The 21,275-nt window shown below is 44.1% G+C and overlaps 2 pseudogenes; one reads left to right on the top strand and one right to left on the bottom strand.

Moving 5' to 3' along the window:
• Window positions 1–1,693: 1,693 nt before the first annotated feature.
• LOC136479335 (adenylate isopentenyltransferase 1, chloroplastic-like) lies at window positions 1,694–2,412 on the top strand (annotated as a pseudogene).
• Window positions 2,413–6,724: 4,312 nt separating this feature from the next.
• Window positions 6,725–17,039, bottom strand: LOC136479333 (replication protein A 70 kDa DNA-binding subunit B-like; annotated as a pseudogene).
• Between the last annotated feature and the right edge of the window lie 4,236 nt (window positions 17,040–21,275).

The raw sequence follows: 21,275 nt of genomic DNA, 5'->3' as shown, positions 1-21,275 counted from the left end.
TTAATTACTCCCATGTCACTACCAAGGTGAGCGGGCAGGGTGCACTATGAAGCCATTTCATAGGTTTCTCTAACAAGTTAGAGCTGCTAGGTTTCCTCGGCAGGCAGATGTAGGAACCCCCCTTTCCTATGGCACATATCCATCGCGGCTATACACATAGGAACAGAGGCAGTCCTATATCCAACGTGGCAAGCCCCATTTGCGCCATAAAGGTAACCTCTAACAAGCTAGAAAAGGTCCTATTACTGAGCTAAAGTCAGAGCCATATGACTCTCACGGTTGCACTGTCAGTCCCAGCTTTTGCCGACAGATAAGTCCTTATGGAGGGCAGAGAGCAACATGATCAAAAGTCATTTGCACCATCGCCCTATGGAACAGTTGTTATAAATCATGTTATACTTTTAGTTCCATAGAATCATTCATCATCATATAGATCATGTTCATTTAGAGCACTAGCAATCTACCCATATGCAAATACCCCATAGGAGACAAGGAATAGGATAAGCAATCACTAGGATGTCCTTACGGGTATCAAATTAGACACATGCAAATGAGTAATTGATTAAAGTGAAATAGGACATCAAGGTAGGCCCATGCTATACTTGCCTTGGTTCACAAACTCTTGCTGGTCCTGCTGGTCGTCGAAGAATTCTTGGTCTCCAACGTTCTCCTCACCGTCTGAACGCGACCAACACGGCAACATACAATATTCCAAAAGCATTCATGCAAAGCAAACATTCCTATCATTAGAACAGTACACCAACAGTATAGAAAACAAGATAAAATGTTTGTGAAAATAATCTACGTCTCGCTACGATCACGTCAACGCGAAGTTCACGAAAAACGGAGCTAAAATGCGAAAGTTATGATTTAAACGGGATTTCCTATAGCAATATATTAAATTAAATCTAACCAGGAAATTAAAAGGTTCCAAACTTGACTAACAGTGATTCTAACATGTAGATTATGAAATTATGAAGCTAACGCGATTTGAACGGATCAATTCGGAGCTAAAACGACAATTTTATACGCAAAACAGTTCAAATGGCATTTCTGTAAATACTGAAAACGTATTTGACTTAAGCAGTGAACTTTACGTCTTCAAAACGAGAATGCGTATTCGGGGAACTACGCATTGGACTATGGGTTCAATTAGATAAAAACCGAGGGGCTCTTAAGCTATTTGACCTCCGAAGAGGTATCTTCTAATCTCGACCGCAGATCAGAAAATGGACGGCTAGAATCAAGTCTGGGGGAGAGAGAGAAGGGAGACCCGGCCGGCACAGTGACAGCGCGGCGGCTCAGCCATGAACTTTGAATCAAGATCAATCATCACAAAATTAAATAGGTTTTGAATTCATTTGAACTTTGAATCAAGATCAATCATCACAAAATTAGATATGCAGCAGCATGTATGCATCAAGAAGTTTCTAACCTTATATTTAATTTTAATTCCACAAAATTTATTATTTTCCTATATTTTAATGCACACATATTTGCATAAATAAATCAATTTAGCTATTTTAAAAGAGTGCAAATTTTAGGGCGTTACACATAAACAGTGGTAGAAGTAATAAGATGCGTTGATATAGTACACACCAACGGCGAGTGACGATTGGCACCACCGGCGACACTTTCCCCTCCTCCCCCCAATTGCATCCCCCATACTCTTTCCCCTTGCCATAGAATCCAGATGTTGTTGATTAAACCAGTGGTGATTCTAGGTGCCACGGGTACGGGAAAGACGAAGCTATCAATCGACGTATGCAAGGCGATCGGTGGCGAAGTGGTAAACACCGACAAGATGCAAATCTATGCTGGCCTCAACATCACAACCAACAAGGTCAATCTAAACGACCAACACGGTATTCCTCATCACCTTATCGGAATGGTTTCAACAATTAGTGATGATTTATCCGTACCCTGGTTTTGATCTATCGCAACTACAACTTCGGCGTCTATTGCAAGGAGTGGCCGGGTGCCAGTTTTGGTAGGTGGGTCTAACTCACTAATCCATGGGTTTCTCGCTGAACAATTTGATCCCTTCACACTTGAGAGGTATCGGTCAAAATTGAGGTTCAAGAGCTGCCTCTTGTGGCTCCATGCTGATGAGTTGGTTCTCAATGAATATCTAAATCATCGTATTGATGATATGGTTGAAGATGGCCTAGTCGAGGAAATCAAATAGTATTATGATACTATGTCCATTTGCAAGATCGATGGCCACAATGGGTTGGCTAGGGCAATTGGCGTGCGAGAACTAAAGGATTATTTTAGTGGACATAGGGGGCTTCCTACCTGCATAGATGAGATGAAGGTGAATACGCAAGCCCTTGCGAGAGCACAAACTAGAAAAGATCTGCCGCATTGCTGGCGTTTGGGGTTGGCCTGTTCATGCCCTAGATGCCATAGAAGTCATGAGTGCACGTCTCAATGGATCAAGCCAAATTGTAGAGGACATAATATGGGAACACTGCGTCAGTCTCCCTGCTATTACCACCATTAATGATTTCTTGCATACTTGATGTTTTGAGAGCGTGTTTGGATGAAGAACTGGCCTAGGGGCACCCTCCCAGGTAGGTCGATCTAGCCCCAGGCGCTGGAAATCGACGGCCTAGGTGAGGTGCCTGGGCCAGGCAAGATTCCTAGTCTTCAAAGCAAACAAGCCCTGAGTTCGACAGAGCCAGTACCAGTGCACACAAACTAAGATGCATATGCTTGCCACTTTCTCCCCGAAATTCATTATCATGTAATGTAGGTGGCGGCCTCTGGTAGCCAAAGTGTGGACTGCTACCTGAATCACCTCCCTGAGACTCGAACCTGTAGTATTATGTTGTATGGAAACATTTTACCTACCGTTGTATTAATCTATGGGGCAGCAACAATGATTTGTATGGTTGTATGTACCTTAATGTTCCATCCTCTTTATGATGAATTATGCAAGGAAGTAGCCATCTATAAAAATCCTCAGCATCAATTTATGTGCTAATTTATACTCGTTGGTTGTGTATATAGTTGACCACTCGATACCAGGCGGGTACACTAGGGACTATGTTCATACCGTTAATGATAGTTGGGATGGGTGCAATTTACCTAGCTGACTAAATACGTTAATCTATCCTGTTCGGGAGATGAAATTACTTATCAAGTAGTGCCATCCACATTAGCACAATATTTATGAGGAGCATACATACATACATACATGTGGGTGGGTGTACGCGCGTCCATACGTGTATTTAGTTTCACATGCACAATGCAGGTATTTATAGTAACATAGTAGCTGATCCAATATTGGGTCAAAGCACACACTATTATTTATTATGCAACCTAGATGGTGGGAAGGCGCACACTTGAAACACATAAAAATTACATTATAGGGCACGGGCAATTCTGGATACCATAATATATAGTGCCATCTGTGTGACCCAACATTCCAGATGGACTAAAATGACCCCTTGTAGGGGGAGCCATATGCATGCTAGTACGAGGTGAATTCGCTAGGTGGTACATGGTCTGTGATAGATATAGATGCGAGAAATATAATTGAAGGAGATTATTACGGTAGCTTAGGTGGAACATGGTTTGTGATAGATATAGATGCGAGAAATATAATTGAAGGAGATTATTAGGGTAGCCTAAGGCCTCATACGCATTGGACTGAACTGGATGGTGGCATCCTCATTTGATTGAATTCCTGCAAGAGAGTGCACAAACATATGTAAGTGGATTGCCAAATTAGGAGAGGTATGTAACATGAAACTATAATCCAATAGTAAATACCCACGTAGCATGCATACCATTCAACTAACATTAGCCAGAATAACACCAATGGTGTTCTCCTGCAAAACGCTAATTAGCTCGTGAGCAAGCTCTCCATATCATATCTCTGGTGCTTCTGCTCCTGTGTATGTAACGGGCTGACTTTGTACGCTTGTCGCTGCAGCACTGGACGCTTGGGGAAGGATGTCACTGTATCTTGCACAGATGGAGCTCAGATGCTCCAAAAGAGCCTTGTGGGCATTGAATAAGGCATCCTTCTCCGCACTCAATTCTTGATATGTGGTCTGAAGGAAATGGGACCAGTTCATATAATAGTGCAAGTGCCTACCTGTTTTTATGAGTGGATCATAACTTATATCCTTGACCCATATATTTAAATGTGACATGAGGTGGAAAATTGCTAATTCAGAAGCATTTTCTTCTGCCTCATAATCGTTCATGCAAGGAACCCCTCGGAAGCTCTGAAGCCCCATCATACCTCTTGTACCATCTTTAGAAGGGATTTCAACGCTAAGCCAGGCTATCCTTTTGGAGTTCTCCATCTTTACCACCCCTGCAGTACGAATAGTTGCGCCTATGCTGGTAATGATTTGGTGCAAGATATCCTTGCGCGAGATAACAACTACAAGAGGTTCCTAAAAAGAATAAAAAAAGTGTATACAGATGAGCCACATACACGAATGGGTTATGAGATCATGAAAATAATTACCACCTACCTGCATCTACACTTAGCCATTTACACGCGAGGTAATCACTAACAAGAACATGTGCTATGCATGAAATAATAGCTACCAATGTGGGCATATGAAACGGTGTCGGTTGTGCCTAAGAACGTTAAAGTGTACCTGGGTTACAGATCCAGAATCACTGGATTGTACTCTCTGGGAGCCCTGCGGCATTGACTTCCCATTCGTGCTCTTCCCCTTGTCCATGTTACCGCTACTCAATCTGCAATTTGTCAACGTTTGTGACAATGAATTAGTATGATGGGCATATTTTCTTAAGGAAAGGTGTACGCGATTACTCGCATATATATTCGACTCGCACGCTATCATCTAAAGGAAACAACACACACTACCCCAGCTCTGTTTTTTCCTGACGGTCTCTTCCGTCAGGAAAAGTACCAAAAACCGTCAGGAAAGGTCATCTGTGACGATTACCGTCAGGGATAAGCCGTCAGCGGAAAAACGTCACGGAAAATCGAGTTTCCCTGATGGAAAACCATCACTGACTATTCACTGACGGCAGAAACTGTCAAAAAAGATATACATCGTCGGTTTTCAGTCTGCCGTCAGAGAAGATTTCCCCTAATAGCCGAGAAACGTCAGGGATACTTTTAGCTTTTCCCGTCGGTCAGAGAACTGTCAGCGAAATTTCAAACTTTCCCTGTCAGTGCAGCACCGCCAGGAATGAAATAACTTTCCCGTCGGTTCACCAACTGTCAACCATGAAATAAACTTTCCCGTCAGTGTCCAACCGTTAGGGAAAATATTTCCAGTCATTTGGCTGGCAAAATCACTGATTATTTAGCCATTATTATTCTACTGTTCACAGCAACTAATCGGCCACTAAAAAATAATATTACAGCAACTGATGTAACCATTCATCCACGCTTAAGTAATAAACATTACATTCAATAATCTTAGAACATCATTCAAGTTGTTCATGAATACAAAGCTTTATAATAATTAGTGCCTCCTAGTCATCCTTCAAGTTAGGGACCTAAAAGGGACAGCACAAGTTAAAAGTGCTAACTTACAATTAGATGCTATCCTCCCAACACAACTAGTAGCTAGCTGCTATCTCATGACATTATGCAGCCACTTCTGCACAAGATAGCCAAAAGAAATCGACATTCCTTGACCCGGGAAGTCTACAGGTAGCAATCTGCTTTTTGATGGCAGTATGCACCCACATTTGCACAAGCACACGCAGTGAATAGGCAACATGCCGCTGCTACTCGACAACTAGCATGCATGCCTTGAAGCGTGATGGAATCCGCATATTTTGCTTCACAGCCTAGATATGCAGCAGCTCATGCACAACCAAGATACCTCCCTTGCACAAAATACCCAGCATGACACATGCATGGCCTTCGAACTTTGTTGCCATCAGCTATAGTAGATAAACAAAAGACTACAGCTTCACAAAATACTTCCTGCCATCGCACAACTCAATGGCCATCACTGTTGTCCATGTCCAGGTTGGCTGAAGCACGAGATGATCCATCTATAGTCCCTCCCTACAACAAAAATAAATATATAGGATCATTCTAGGAGGCAAGCATAAATAAATAAAACAGCCTACTGCGGACGTCAATCCTTACAGGAAGCAAGCATGCATCTATTTACAACCACTGAAACACTTTGAACAAATAAAAGGCAGCAGCTGCATAGTTTCATTCACTAGACAAATAAACTAGGACTTACTAGCAGCAACACACATGCCAACAACCAACAAGCAAAAATAGCCACTTGTTCTACAGAATCTTTTCACATGCAGATGAAGATAATGAGAGCTAGTGGTATCTCTATTTTAAGCACATGCACAAGCAAGATACATATTGGTACAGCAAGACAATTTTGAGCACAAGCAGCTGCAGGTGAAGAAATTGTTAATCTTACCATGTCATTTTCTTCTACTGCACATGTCTGGTCCCTCTCTACAACCAAATGTAAGAAATAGAAGTCAAGTAACTATTGCTTCTTAACAGGCCGATGGCAATGCAGCAGCTACTGCACATGTCTGGTCCCTCTCTACAACCAAAACGATAAATGGAACCATTCAAGCAAAACTGTCTTTAGAAACAAAAGTGAACACGATAATATTTTTAGAACCAAAATTGCTCAGATTTCTATGCAGGAGTACTTGCCAAATGTAAATTCACAAAGGTGCATGAAAATGTTAACACAATTTATTCCTATATGTATGTATTAGGCACAGCTCAGTGAGGACGAATAGACTGCATATCTGTTCTGCGAATCAATGAAAAATGCAGTTGCCCAATAAAAATCCAGTGCTTATTGTTCAAATCAGTGTTCTAGCACCTCTACAGATGGGTAAATTTACATTTTCTTAGAGGGTTGCATTGTGGTCATCCTTGAAGTAAGAGAAGAAGTTAGTAGTCACAAAGAGAAATAAAAAGACTTAGGACTTAGGCTAAAAATTATATAGATATTCTGCTTGTGCCAATGAATGCCTTAACGATCATGAGTACTATAGTTTAGAGAAACAAAACAGTACCTTCATCAAAATAAAGCAGAATGTACTGCCAAGTCTGGATGAAAACTGGCCACATGAATCTGTGTGGCAATATTACCAAGCAGCAATCAAACTTAAAGCATAAAGCTAGAGTGAATTAATGTGAAGCCAAAAAAATGTAAGAACAATTAAAAACCATGATCCTGCTTCCATATATGCATGATAACAGTCTCTACTGGCATACAAGACAGATTAATTGTAACAAGCACATAATAGATTAATTCCCTAGCCAGTGTTCATGTGTACCATAGATAAACAAGGCCATGAAAGAAATATCTGCAATGGTTTGGACAATCTAAAACACTGATGGATATGCTCCTTTTCAGAATAAGAAACGTGTTGTTCTATGTTGGACAAAAATAATCAGTATGTACAACGAAGCATATGGAGCTTCTTCCCTAAAAAAAAGTATACGGAGCTTCTTGTAGTTCAGAAAACTTCAACAAGATAGTGCACTAGTATAGAACCTATCTTTAAAACCACAATGTTCAGATTTAAAATATTGTCTGGATAGCAAAAAAGAGGATGTAGCGTAACAAATTAGATCGAAAATTAGCTGTAGAAAGGCATTATCTATTCAAACAATAAAAATACTTGCAACTATCTTCAAACTATGCAGATCTGGCATTTTCAAACAAGGCATATTAAGACAATAAGCAAGCTTTTAGGTGGTACATATTTAACTTTTCCCTCACGTATATGGCCAGATACTTAACTGTTGAATAAGGAACATTGGAGATAGATCTCGCGGGGGTTGTGGTGCCTCCATATCATGGATCCGCCGGATCCTGGCATCTTCCTCCATGTGCAGGTATCTTGTGCGCGGCTGCAACGCCATGGACCTACGTGGGGAGGAGCAGGGGCTCACCTTGCTGGATCCCACCATAGACATGCGAGGGGAGGACTGGAGGAGCAGGGGCTCACCTCGCTGGATCTAGGGGAAGTGAAGCCGCTGTGGACCTTGCCTGTGTTGTGCCACCCTTCGTTGGAACCTCGCCGGCTCATGGCTGATGGATCTGCCACATCTGGAACCTCTTCCATGACCGGCGCCGTGACGCATGACCCTGTGTGGAAGCAAATTAAAGGGAGAAGGCGTGAGAGGGAACAGAGAGAGGGAGCAAGGGGCTTACCTCGGACACGCATTGGCGGCGGCTTCGCCTGCGTTGCGTTGTGCTCCGCCCGTCCGCCGCCGTCTTTCGGAGAGAGAGAGAGAGAGGGGAGAGGGCAAAGAAATTGGGAGATAGGAAGAGTCCGCCCAGGTGAAAGGATAAGGGTAGGGGATTTTTTTCACTTGCGCGGGGTGCGCGGCCGCCGTGCGCCTCTTTGCGCGCCATTCTTTTCGTCCCCTCTCTCTGACACGTGAGCCATACCAACGCTGAAAGCGCGCGGGTCTGATTTTTCGGGGGCGCCTAGTGTCCCTGACGGTGCGGATGCCTTCCGCTTCGGTTTTGCTCCACACGTCAGATAAGGAGCAGCGCCCGTGACGGGAGGTCCGGACGGACGGGAGTACTCCACGCCGCAGGGAAAGAATTGGTCTGCGGTAGTGAGATGACCACATTTCACCTCTATCCACTTGTTTATTCAGAGTTACCAGTTCCTATGCTCATATGCAAAATTAGATGTAGCACTTAGATGCAGCACTAAACGAAGGAAATTCGAAGTATAAAAATGCATAGAAATGTTGGGCAGAGAAACCTATGCCTAGCTTGGCCTATACATGTGGGCATGTGGCACAAACAGTGCACTTTTGCTGGTGGGAATGAATGTGAAAATGTTGGAAAGCTGCTTTACCTATGTGTTGGTCTTTGCCTGCCCGCAAGTAGGTGATCTAGGATGCATGGGAATGAATGGGTGTCGCAAAAATATGTAAGGAAGTTGCTGAAGAAAGGGACGACCTTGAAAGGACCTGTTCACGACTACAAAGTAAACAAGGCAAGTTACTCGCGGAGAATGCTAGGTTGAAAGCTAAAATATCGAAGCTAGAGAGGAAGGTGGCCCGCTATGGGGAAGGCAAATAGCTAATAAGGTTGGGTCCAGTGAGGTGAAGGCAGCTAAACGAAACCAACACGTGGGTACCATATAGCAACGGAACGTCAAATATATCCATTCAAAACGATAACCATGACCATACAAACTATCTCGGAATACAATATCTTACATAGTAGTAGCAACGTGGCACGATGCCAGTTCAGCCAACAGGAAATGGCCTAATACATATGTTACACTGGAACAGGTAGACATACATAGGACCTTATTGAATAAACTGATGTAGCAGAGTCTGGAGTACGGAGTACATGTTCCTTTAAGGAACACAAAAGGCTAAGGTAGTGTTTGGTTGGCGATTTTTTTGGCGAAATGGTACTGTAGCACTTTCGTTGTTATTTGGCAATTAGAGTCCAATCATAGTCTAATTAAGCTTAAAAGATTCGTCTCGTGAATTTCGTCTAAACTATGTAATTAGTTTTATTTTTTATTTATATTTAATGCTTCATGCATGCGTCCAAAGATTCGATGTGACGGGGAATCTTGAAAAATTTGGCAAAATTTTGGGAACTAAACAGGCTCTAACACAGACGGGCACATATCGAAGCATAAGTGCAACATGTACTATTTATTGCTCCATGTGCATATATTGCTGGTTATTACGACAACCACATGTGTGGTCTAGACAGGAGGCGTCGCGGCGGCAGGTTAGGTTGATGGTGCAACACACGGATGCAGGCCTACTCGTTACTGGGAAATTAAGAAAAAAGGGCAATCATTTAGTTGTTCAAGGTGAACAGGAACCCAACACAATAGAGTAATGTACCTTGCCTTGTCCTTTGAGAAGGATAGTTCCTTCCGAGCAGATCTTGATCTTTTGCCCAGATGGCTCCTGCATCGCACAAATACATCATCAGCAAGCTCAGTACCACATTTACAGCATAATTATTTCATTCATTATGGAACCTATATACCATGGAATTGGGAACCTATATACCATGGAATTGGGTATCATCTTTAATTAGAATACAAAGTAGCACGCAAAAGCGGTAGGTGATTATATCGAGACAAAAGGTGCATACCCAGTATCCTCACGAGCCCTAGAGGGCACCTCCTTTTCCTTTGCTAAGTTTTTCTCATCAGCAACTAGAACAACCTCTTGAGGTGGAGTGGAGACGCTTTCTACATAGGTGGGGGTCTTAGCCAAGGTGGAGTCGGCAGCCTCGTTTTCTTTAGCAGAGGTACACTACCGGACAGAGCATCTTTGCCGAGGGTCTGACCCTCGGCAAAGAACAGCCCTCGGCAAAGACAAGCACACGGTAAAAATAATTATTTGCCGAGGGCTAAACCCTCGGCAAAGGGCCGGCCCTCGGCAACACCGTCTGACACGATGTACATCCCCCTACCGTCAATCTTTGCCGAGGGCATCACCGTTAGGCCCTCGGCAAAGACTTTTTAACCGTTTTTGCAATTTTTCTTTTAAAAAAATCTTTGCCGAGCGCCCCTGAACTAGCACTCGGCAAAGACAGTATTTGCCGAGTGCCAAGGTTGGCACTCGGCAAATTAATTTTTTTTTTGTTTTTTTCTCCCCATTTTTTCCTGGGGCCTTGATACAGTAATTAAAACTCCATTTCAAAATTTTGGACAATTTTGAGTTTTTTACTATATTTCCTTAATTATTTTTGTTTCGTTGAATTTTTCCGACTATTTCAAATTTGAACTGCATGTACATGAAATAATGAAATTTGGTCATTCAAAAAAATAGTATTCGTGATGTTTGGCGTATGTTGAGGCCGTATCCAGGAACTCGCATGAAATTACGAGCATCTTGTTGTCGTAACATGGCGATGTACTTGCGGTAAAAGTGTATTTAAATTATATAAAATCCAAACGAAGTCCGGAAATCACGAAACTTGTCGAGGTGTCTTGTTATCGCATGTGGAGGCCGTGGTAAAAAATTGAGAAAGTTTGAAGCAAGTTGTGACGCCGGATGCCTAAAAGCCAAACATCTCCACATGTGCGAAACATCATGTTAGTTGTAGTGTTAGTAGTAGTAGTTAGTAGTAGTTAGTTGTAGTGTTAGTAGTAGTAGTTAGTAGTGTTAGTTGTAGTGTTAGTTGTAGGGTTAGTAGTAGTAGTAGTTAGTAAATAGTAGTAGTTAGTAAGTAGTAGTGGTTAGTAGTATTAGTTAGTAGTGTTAGTTGTAGGGTTAGTAGTAGTAGTAGTTAGTAAATAGTAGTAGTTAGTAAGTAGTAGTGGTTAGTAGTAGTAGTTGTTAATAGTTAAGTAGTTCTTAGTATTAGTATTGTTAGTAGTTAAGTAGTTGTTAGTAGTAGTTTTAGTAGTAGTTGTAGGGTTAGTAGTAATTGTTGTTGTACTACTTCAATACTTTCATCTGAATGGAAAGAGAACTAAAGTACATGGCTCCTCTTGATATATTGGTGGCTGTTGGCCTTCGTGCCCATGTTTGGTATATATGTGGTTGTTGGCCTTTGTGCCATGTTTTTTGTAGGTTTTGGGAACCTCCCCGTGCAGGGGAGGTGCTGCCGAAATTTTGAGTCGACACTAACCATTTTTGCCCTTTTTTGCAGGAGGACCTGTGGGACGGACTCAGCGACCCCGATCGTCTTCGTCGGTGCTGCGGGTCTTCCTGCACCGCGTCGACTCGCCACTGCATCGACTCTCCACCGCCCCGCTACCCTGACCTCACCGGCACCCTAGGTATAACCCCTCTATCCGTATGTGGTCTTTGGTCGCGTAACCTAGTTAGGTGTCTCCCGTCCGAAAGAGATACGGTTGGAGGTATACAGATCTTTGTATATCTGTGACCGTATCTGTTTCGGATTGTCCACGTTTTTTGGACAGCCCACGGATGCGTAGATGGGTTAGTTTCCATGGTCCGCTCCGGTCCGAGATGGTGTTTCGGCATCACCCCCTATTGTTCTCCGGATACACACTCTCCCTTGCAAGACGTGCATCGGGAGAACAGCGGGGAGGTGCTGCCGAAATTCTATCTCGGATAGGGAGCGGAGCATGAAAACTAACCTCATCTACGCATCCGCGGGTGGGATTAGGACCTATCCTCACCTATTAGAGAGTAGGAACACCGCGTAGATGCAATTGATGGTTACATTACTATGTGCTGTATATGTGGAAGCATGGAAGACCGTCAGTGGATGTACACGGGCCGGAGAAGCAGGAGTGACTTTGACATTGAGTGGGTGAATGGGACAGATGCTTTTCTTGGAACATGCATGGAGCTCGGGTGTAGCTAAAGGACATTCTAAACTTTGGTGTCCCTGTAGCAAATGAGACAACAACAGAAGGGTAGACAAGGTGACCATGGGTAAACATCTTGTGTACAATGGTTATACGGCTGGCTACCACCGGTGGATCCACCATGGTGAAGCAGATCGTATAAGAGCGGAGGTGGTGAGACCACGCCTCGAGGCTTTTGATGATGATGCCGGAGTAGCAGACATGCTAGATGACACTCACCAAGCTCACTTCGCAGAAGGACGTGAGAAGGAGGAAGCCACTAAGGCCTTCTACGAAATGTTGGACTCGGCACAGAAACCCCTTCATGAGAGTACAACGGTTTCTCAGCTGGATGCCATTGGACGTGTTATGGGGTTGAAGGCCGAGTTAAATCTGAGTCGCGAAGGCTTTGATAAGATGTTGGCCGTGTTTGTCAGCATGCTACCGAAGAAGCACATTCTGCCGAAGAACTTGCACGAGTCATAGAAACTACTTCGTATGCTTAAGATGCCATATGACAAGATACATGTTTGTCCGAAGGGGTGCGTCTTATTTAGGAAAGATCACAAGGATGCAAAGTATTGTCCAAAGTGTAAATCCTCAAGGTACCTGGAGGTAGACTCTGGAGATGGCCAGAAGAGGCAGCTTACGATCCCCGCGAAAGTCCTATGGCACCTTCCGTTTGTGCCGAGGATCCAACGGCTTTTCATGACCGAGGAATCCGCGAAACAGATGACATGGCATAAAGAAGGTGTACGGTACAAGCCATGGACGATGGTGCATCCGTCCGATGCCGAAGCATGGACGTAGTTTAATGACAAGCATCCTGACAAAGCAGCTGAGGCTCGTAATGTACGTGTCGCGCTGGCAACAGATGGGTTCAATCCTTATGGACAGTTGTCTGCCCCATACACATATTTAGCAGCTGAGGCTCATAATCTACGGCAGCCTCCCCACCTACAAACAAGCATATGTAAGTGATTTCTTTTATCTTATTTGACGCTAAGTTCTGCCTTATTTCTCACCATCTTGCCGTCATACTCGCAGGAGGCTGCACACCCGGGCGTGGAGGTCTCGGAGTTCTCTGCGTGGGCTATGTCCCACATGGGCAGGGCATCTTCCTCTGTCTCCTTCGACCCGTCTGCCCCGCGCAAGGTGTACTCCGACCCGACCGTGCACACTAAGGTCCAAGAGTACACCTCAAAGGTGAGGGAGGTCCATGGGGAAGATTACGATGTGCGCACTGAGCCCATTGATGTAGAGACCATCATGAGGCTAGGAGGAGGCAAGAAGCATGGGCGGCTGTGGATTGCAGACGACGCCATCGACTCCACCACTGTTCCCTCTCTCGACGTGCTCCGAGCACGGAGCACGAGCTCCAGCCAACCCATACGCCCATGACTTACTCCGTCACTATAGTGAGTCGACGCTCTCGAGGTACGTCCTGTTTTACTCGCCGTACGTTCATCTTTGCACACCTAAGTTACATTTGCATTACTGAAACATTGAAGTTTGTATTGCAGGCCGAGCTGCAGGCCTAGAAGCTCGTGGTCGAGGCTCAGAGCGCGCAGCTGTAGGCCCAGAGGGAAGCGTTCGTGGCCTAGGAGAGGAGGATGCAAGAAATGGAGGCCTTCATGTGGAGTGTCCAGCAAGGGGGTGTACCTTTGCCGTTGGCAGCTCCTCCACCGCCTACTCCTACAGCCACTCCTGTAAGTATGAAAGTTCACTCTTACTAGATGCTTCCTTGACATATAACCATGGTTGACATACAAACTTACTAGATGCTTGACATAGAAACTATATGCTTGACATAGAAACTTACTACATGCTTGCACTAGCTATGACATACAACCATGCTTGACATTCTCAATTTACTAGATGCTTGACATAGAAACTTACTACATGCTTGCACTAGCTATGACATACACCAATGCTTCACATAGAAACTTACTAGATGAATCTCACACATGCAACATCTTATCCTTTTTGCAGCTTCCATCGGCGGGTTCGAATAACCCCGCTCATGCGTCACCGAATGATGGAGCCTTTGCTTCACCATAGTGTCATAGGCCGCTTTTTTGAGGAGTTGTGCTTCATCATGTGCTTGGACTTGAGCTTCACTTGTGGTTGTGACTTGTGCTTGGACTTGATGGACTGTGGTTGTGAATTTGTGACTTGTGGTTGTGATATTTGACTTGTGGTTGAGATATGTTGTTATTTGAGTTGTGGTTGTGATATAATGTGTGAAAATGGTTTCGTTGTGATATATATGTGATTATTGTGATTTTGTGATATATATGTGACATGTGATATATATTTGAACTGTTTGTGTCAGTGGAATGCAAAAAACAAAAAAAAATTGCAATTTCGGTTGATTTGCCGAGTGCAATGGTCATGGCACTCGACAAAGCTGGGAAACTTTGCCAAGTGCCAGGACATTGCACTCGGCAAAGATTTTTTTTTAAAAAAAAGCAAAAAATCTTTGTTGAGTGCCAAGCTGAGGAGGCACTCGGCAAAGAGCTTTTTAAAAAAAATAAAAAATGTCTTTGCCGAGTGCCCTAACTGTCGGCAAAGGCGCCGTCAACGGAGTAGCGCCGTTGACGGCTGCTTTTCTTTGCCGAGCGCCGCCGTTGGCCCTCGGAAAAGGCTTTGCCGAGTGCCCGATAAATGGCCCTCGGCAAAGAGCCTCTTTGCCGTTAATTTTTTTTTCTGAGGGCTCTTTGCCGAGGGCTTTTGGGCCTTTGCCGAGTGCCCTGGGCCCTCGGCAAAGAGGGCGCCTCCAGTAGTGGTAGTATCTGTTGTCTCAATCGTTGTCTTAACACTAGGATCCTTTGGTAGGGTTGAAGTTTTACTCGGCGATGGACCCAGCGAAGAGCCACCAATAGGGGCACGAGGACCACCACGCTGACCATCAGCGTCCATTGGAGACGCAAACACCCTCCTAGCCAAGAAAGTCAGCTGTCCAGTCCTGAATGTCTGCTCACTGATAACCACCTGGAACACATAGCTCCGACCAACAAGACTATGGAGAGGAGTAGGAAGCAGAATCTGATTAGATGAGCTTTCTTCCACAAGGTTAGCAGCAGTGCACCGGACAACCTGCTCTGCCACACCACCGAATAGAAATATTTTGACGCGACCAGTACCATCCTCAATCACCACACTTAGCTTGTAGCTGTGTTTGCAGGGAAAACAATTACTAAGATCTGCTGACAGGCCTGGATACTGGAAGGGAATCAATGGCAAGCAAGGGATACCTAGGGATAACCGTTGGCTGCGACTCATCACAGTTAGTACACTCGAAGCCATCAAAAGTTGGCTTTAGCCCTCTTTTGCATGTAGCGCATCCCTTGTACCACCATCCATTCGAAACGTCGATTTCCCGTATCCTTGCATCACAACTAAAGCGTACGCACTAGAACATAACAGAGGTTAAACTCCTCCACCATGCAACAATAGGCACAAATAAGATGAGTCGATAGGAAGGAAGTACATTATTCTCATGAGGATCTAATGAGAGGAGCTCCAACACAGTCTTCCTATTAGAACCTAGGTCGTCGATAGTACCGGCTTCAGATGCACCATCTCCTGGTAGGAGCACGACCTCGGAACCTCTCCGCTGTAGGCTGAGGACAAGACAAACTACGTGAGCACACCCATGCAGGCGTGCGTATGGATAACTTAACAAGGAAAAAATGTTTTGTAACAGGTTACCTAGCACGGAAAGCATTGACCTCAGGTATGTCAATGTTCACGTACCATTTTGTTGCATCACCACTCCCACATGTTGGATTACCTAGGTCAATATTTAAACGGACAGATCAGGATGCATGATGGGCATAGTATTTAGTATTGAGGAACACGATGCTAACACTCACCCAAGTATTGCCTCACATGCATTCCAGCAAAAACGATTACGACTGGTTCATCTTTACCGGCAGTTTCAGCTAGGAACTCATCCTCAAAGGTTGTGGCATGCTCAGCCCACAAGGTTACTTGCAAAAGCCGGTCACTGTGACATGGTGAAGGGTTATGGAAACAATAATAATTACCAACAAATGTATAAACAAATTTGGAAACCAACCTTAAATCGCGTAGGTCCACCAAGCGCCTGACAGACATCCCATTTAGACCACTGGACTGTATGACTGGATGGACGACCGTAAACTGTCCGATAACATCTGTAGAAAATTCCATCAACATTACATCGCCAGAGAGGATACAGAAATCTGGATCATGAGGCTCAGCACGTACCTACTAAACCATGGGCACCATGCCTACCTCTTGCCCTGCGATCTAAGTCCTCAAAGTCGACAAAATTAAAAACATAGAGTGGAAGATTGTTGGATAGCTCCACAGGGATGTCCTCAATGATAGTCCATGGCGTAAAAAAGATCATGTGTGTGTTGGGCACGGCATTGTACTTCCTTCCTTGCTTGCTAACTTAAATTTTTTTATCATGTATGAATGCCCTTCCACTAGAGCATCGGCGAACTTGTTAACGTCCTTCTGGGCAATGCAGGCTGTAATGCCTACACCCTGATGCACAGAGATTCAAAGGTCCATACTAACCATGGAGTAAAACAATATAGGCACACATGTCAGGTAGTCACCTGTTCGTCAACCAGAGCAAGCTCCATGACAGTAGCACCATTTCCCTTAGAAGTCCTAGATGAGTGCCACACCCTAGCAACTCTAACTTTGATGCACCAATTGTGCCTTGTTGGATTAATATGGGATAGCAAGCTGTACTCCATCTGGCAACAGGCAAGCATGGGAAGGGGAGCAGGAGTCAAATGAAGCACAAAAAAATGAGGAAAATACAACAAACAATTGCGGGGGTGTATGGGTGACATGGAAGATGCCATAAATTTGAGCGAGTATGGAACACACATGGCAGTAGAAGAAATAGTACCATAGGGCTTGGAGGATTTCTCTGTAAACAATGTTCTCAGTGAGGTTGGAGTCTAGATCGCTGTCATCATCAATCAGAACCCTAAGTCCATCTCTAGATGTAACACGCGATATAGCAACATAGAGCTGTCCTTGAGAAAACACTAGACGGGGCAAGTATAGTCCAACACTATGCAAAGTCTGTCCCTGGCTCTTATTTGTAGTCATTGCATAACACAGTCGCACTGGGAATTGACGTCTGCTAAGTACAAATGGCCATTTAGTGCTGGATACGTGCAAGGAAATTCGAGGAAGGAGGACCTTATCACCATGCGAACCAGTTATTATTTGAGCTTCCAACACACGATCTCCTAGCTGTGTTATTATAAGACGTGTACCATTGCAGAGGCCAGCACTCTGGTTTAAATTGCACAGAAGCATTACAGGGGAACCAATCTTTAGAATAAGCTTATGGGGGTGGATTCCTTTAAATTGCAGAGAATTTAGGAACTCGATAGGATAAAGCAGGTCCAAGTTGCCATGCTCCTTTGACGAATCAACCAAACTATCTGAGCTGAGGTATATCCTTTCATGGCCTGGGATTAAGGAAAGCACGTGGGTATTAATTTCATCAATGGTGTCATTTTTTGGAGCAACAATAGCCCGTTCACTTAGATATACTAGGTCAGAATATGAGGTCTCTAGGTTAGGGTAAATAGATCTCACAATGTCATCAACAGCAGAACCAATCCTTGGAATCAGTATATCGCGTGGTATCTCGATAAGGTCAGAACCTTCATCTTCATTATGGGCAGTACCTTCTGCAGTTCCATCACCAATGCTCAACACCCAATCATTGAACGATTTGATTTGTTCAGTTGGTAACCCAGCACTCGCCATCCCAAGCAGACACATATTGATTGTAAGCCTCAGGATCCTAACATGGCTCCATAGGTAGGAGTTAGTAATGGATGCATCAACCATATCTAATCTAGTACCACCCTCAACTACAGGCATCACTTGGCGGAAATCTCCACCCAGCAACACAGTTTTCCCACCAAACACCCTATGGAAACTAGAAGAGTCTATCTGGCCAAGGATGTCACGCATGGTACGGTCTAAGGATTCAAAACAATGCCGGTGAGTCATGGGGGGCCTCATCCCATATAATCAAAGAGCTCTGCACAATTAAGTCAGCAAGAAAAGATCCCCTTTTAATATCACACATGGACGACTCATCAATAACTATAGGAATTTTAAAACGAGAATGCGCAGTACAGCCTCTAGGGAGCAAGAGTGAAGAGACACCAGAAGATGCTATAGCTAGGACAATATGCTTTTCTGAATGCAAACGTGAAATGAGCACATTCTAGAGAAATGTCTTCCCAGTCCCACCATACCCATACACAAAGAAACAATGCCCTGAATTTTCGTAGACTGACTGCAGCACAACATCATATGTATGTCTTTGTTCAGAGGTCAACTGGCTGGCAAGGGTATCATGCATGTGTTGGAGATTTGCAGAGTCATAAGCCAGCTCCTCAGCTAGTAATCTATTTTTCATCTTATTGCTCGTGCTAAGGTCAGGTTTAGGTAAACCATGGTCCGTCATTGAAGCACCGTTTTTGACGAATAGGTTATCAAGTTCAATCAGGACCTGATTCTTTAGATGATGGTCAGGAACTTTGTAGAAAGGCAACTGCATCAACTTCTTTATTTTATACTCTATATCATCAGTGAAATGCGTGTAGAACTCATGGAACAGAGACGCTGCATCGCAAACAGAGCAAAAAAGAATTATAGTAACAAGAAGCTGTCGCATCTGAGCGACTGAACCCCACACGGATGCTTCCCTTAGAGCCTCACGCCACTCACTATCGTCGCCAAGGAGGCCCATAGCCTGGCAGACATCCTTGAATGTAGGATACATGACACCACTAATCGTTCTAAGATCTTCATATGACGTAGCGCCCTTGACAACATTCAAAAGCATACGGAGGTAATAAAGCTCACCACAACTAGGGTTAATGTATATGGCTCTACCGATTTTTGTAGGTCCCTTGCGTGGACTGCCTTGTCCTTCCTATTCCAAACCCATTTCGTGGGGAATTCTATGTATGTTAGATCTCGCGCGCATGGGTACATCCTGTTAGCAGAAAACCACTTAGTCAATGTTGTCCGCATGTGACGAGGGTCATCTACAATGTCAGCCAATGGCTGCCTAGCTAGATACACGATAGTATTCATCCAAGGGAGATGCACAGCTAACCTCTCCACTGCAGGGGTCCTATAGTGTATATCAAATTTAAACATACGCCATATGGCTTCATGGGAGGATAAGTAACGGCAGTCAATGTATTCTTTAACCTCATCCACGTCTACAGACTGCCTCTGGGCATCTAGTGACTCCAATGGTTGGGAACCACTGGTGGGACCAATGGGAACATCATGTGAATTGCCATCGGAGACTTGGGTGCCAAATGATTCAATCACCGCTCTAGCACGATCTGGGCCTTTGGTAATATACTTAAACAGGTACTTGATGAGGTGTGTTTTATTGCACCACTCTACATTTATGTGTGCCATGAATCGCTTTAATAGTGCCAAATTGTATGGAACAACCCACCTATTGTCAAGTCTAACCCCATACTGCTCCACAAAATGCCCAGTATCGGGACGACGCCTATACCGCACAAACCCATCCTCACCGACAAGTGTGTTTGCTTGGTAGTCTTTTGGAAAGAATTTAGAACACTTGCTATTTTTCATACACGGGCATTTTTGGTTAATCTCACCACAAGGACCATGCACCATAAATTCATCAACAAGGTTATAGCTGATAAGATCTTATTGTTTATCTGGTACCTCTGCACATATGATTGAGTCAATAAAAGAGGGATGCGGGTCTCTAGTGTTACCTTGAAGCCAAACCAAGATATGGACGTGGGGCAGACCGTGTTTCTGGAATTCAACAGTGTAGAGGACTGGAACAAATTATGAATAACATCATTAGAACCAACGTGCATGGTAACAATTATTTTTTCAAAGCCGAGAGGCAACCTTGGCACAAAAAAGGGGTTGTACATGCTCGTGTTTTCCCAAAGTAAGTCCCTTTCTTCAGCTCAGACACAAGTTCGTCCACCTTTAGCTTGAAGATTCGGCTAACTATGTCAGGTCTAGCGTCAGGCCTCTGCCCTGGAACAAACGCAAGAGCATCAGCTATTTCCTGCCACTTTGGATTACATGTAAAAGTAATAAACAGGTCCGGAGGTCCATAGAATCGACAGATGGCCATGGCATCCTGGTAGTGCTAGACCATGTATCTTTTACTCCCCGTAAAGCTAGCGGGCAAAATAACCCTTTTGCCAATGCTATTTCCATCAACATCACCCTTATGTAGTGCATCTTCAATACCCTTGTACACCTCAGATCTTAAGTTTTTATTGTTCTTTACTATAAACCTGAGTCTGTTCTCCTCTATGGAGAAAAAGGCATCAACAATGTATTGCTGGAATAACCTATCGCCACGTATTAGTGTTGTCGCCTCACATCTACGCTGTTGTAACCGGAAAGCATAGTACTCAAGCATAGTAACCTCATCTCTAGTCCTAATGGGCAAGGCTCCTGCTCGGCTATATTTAATTCCTAGCTTGAACCCCTGCTCAACATGAGGGAACAAAATTGGGTATTGCTGGGACATATAGTTGGCATGTAGGTTGCTAATTCTTCTAAGCCCACCTCCTCTATCTTGAATGATTACGTCGGGGGTCTTCTTCTCCTCTGAGAAATCCCCCACTATCAAAGCAGCTATCTCTGATCCTGTTGGCGTGCTATACTGGGGTGCAACTCTGGACCTATCGTGCAACAGCCTAAGACATAAAGATTGGCACTGCCCATGCCCCAAAAGGTCTCTAGCCATCCTAAATGATTTGACCAGCCCACTAAACTCATCAAACATTCTTACCAGGCCCTCCACAATTGTTTTGTCAACTTGACTATCGCTATCACATTCCCTATCTCTATCAAAAATTGATATTCGATTCTAGACCACGTTTTCAGTATCATAGATATACAGCTGCGCGTACACCGGAGGTGTACCC

This window comes from Miscanthus floridulus, chromosome 9 (assembly GCF_019320115.1).
Source record: "Miscanthus floridulus cultivar M001 chromosome 9, ASM1932011v1, whole genome shotgun sequence".
Lineage (NCBI taxonomy): Eukaryota > Viridiplantae > Streptophyta > Magnoliopsida > Poales > Poaceae > Miscanthus > Miscanthus floridulus.
The sequence above is the reverse complement of the archived record's forward strand: the minus strand, read 5'-3'. Positions and strand labels throughout refer to the sequence as shown.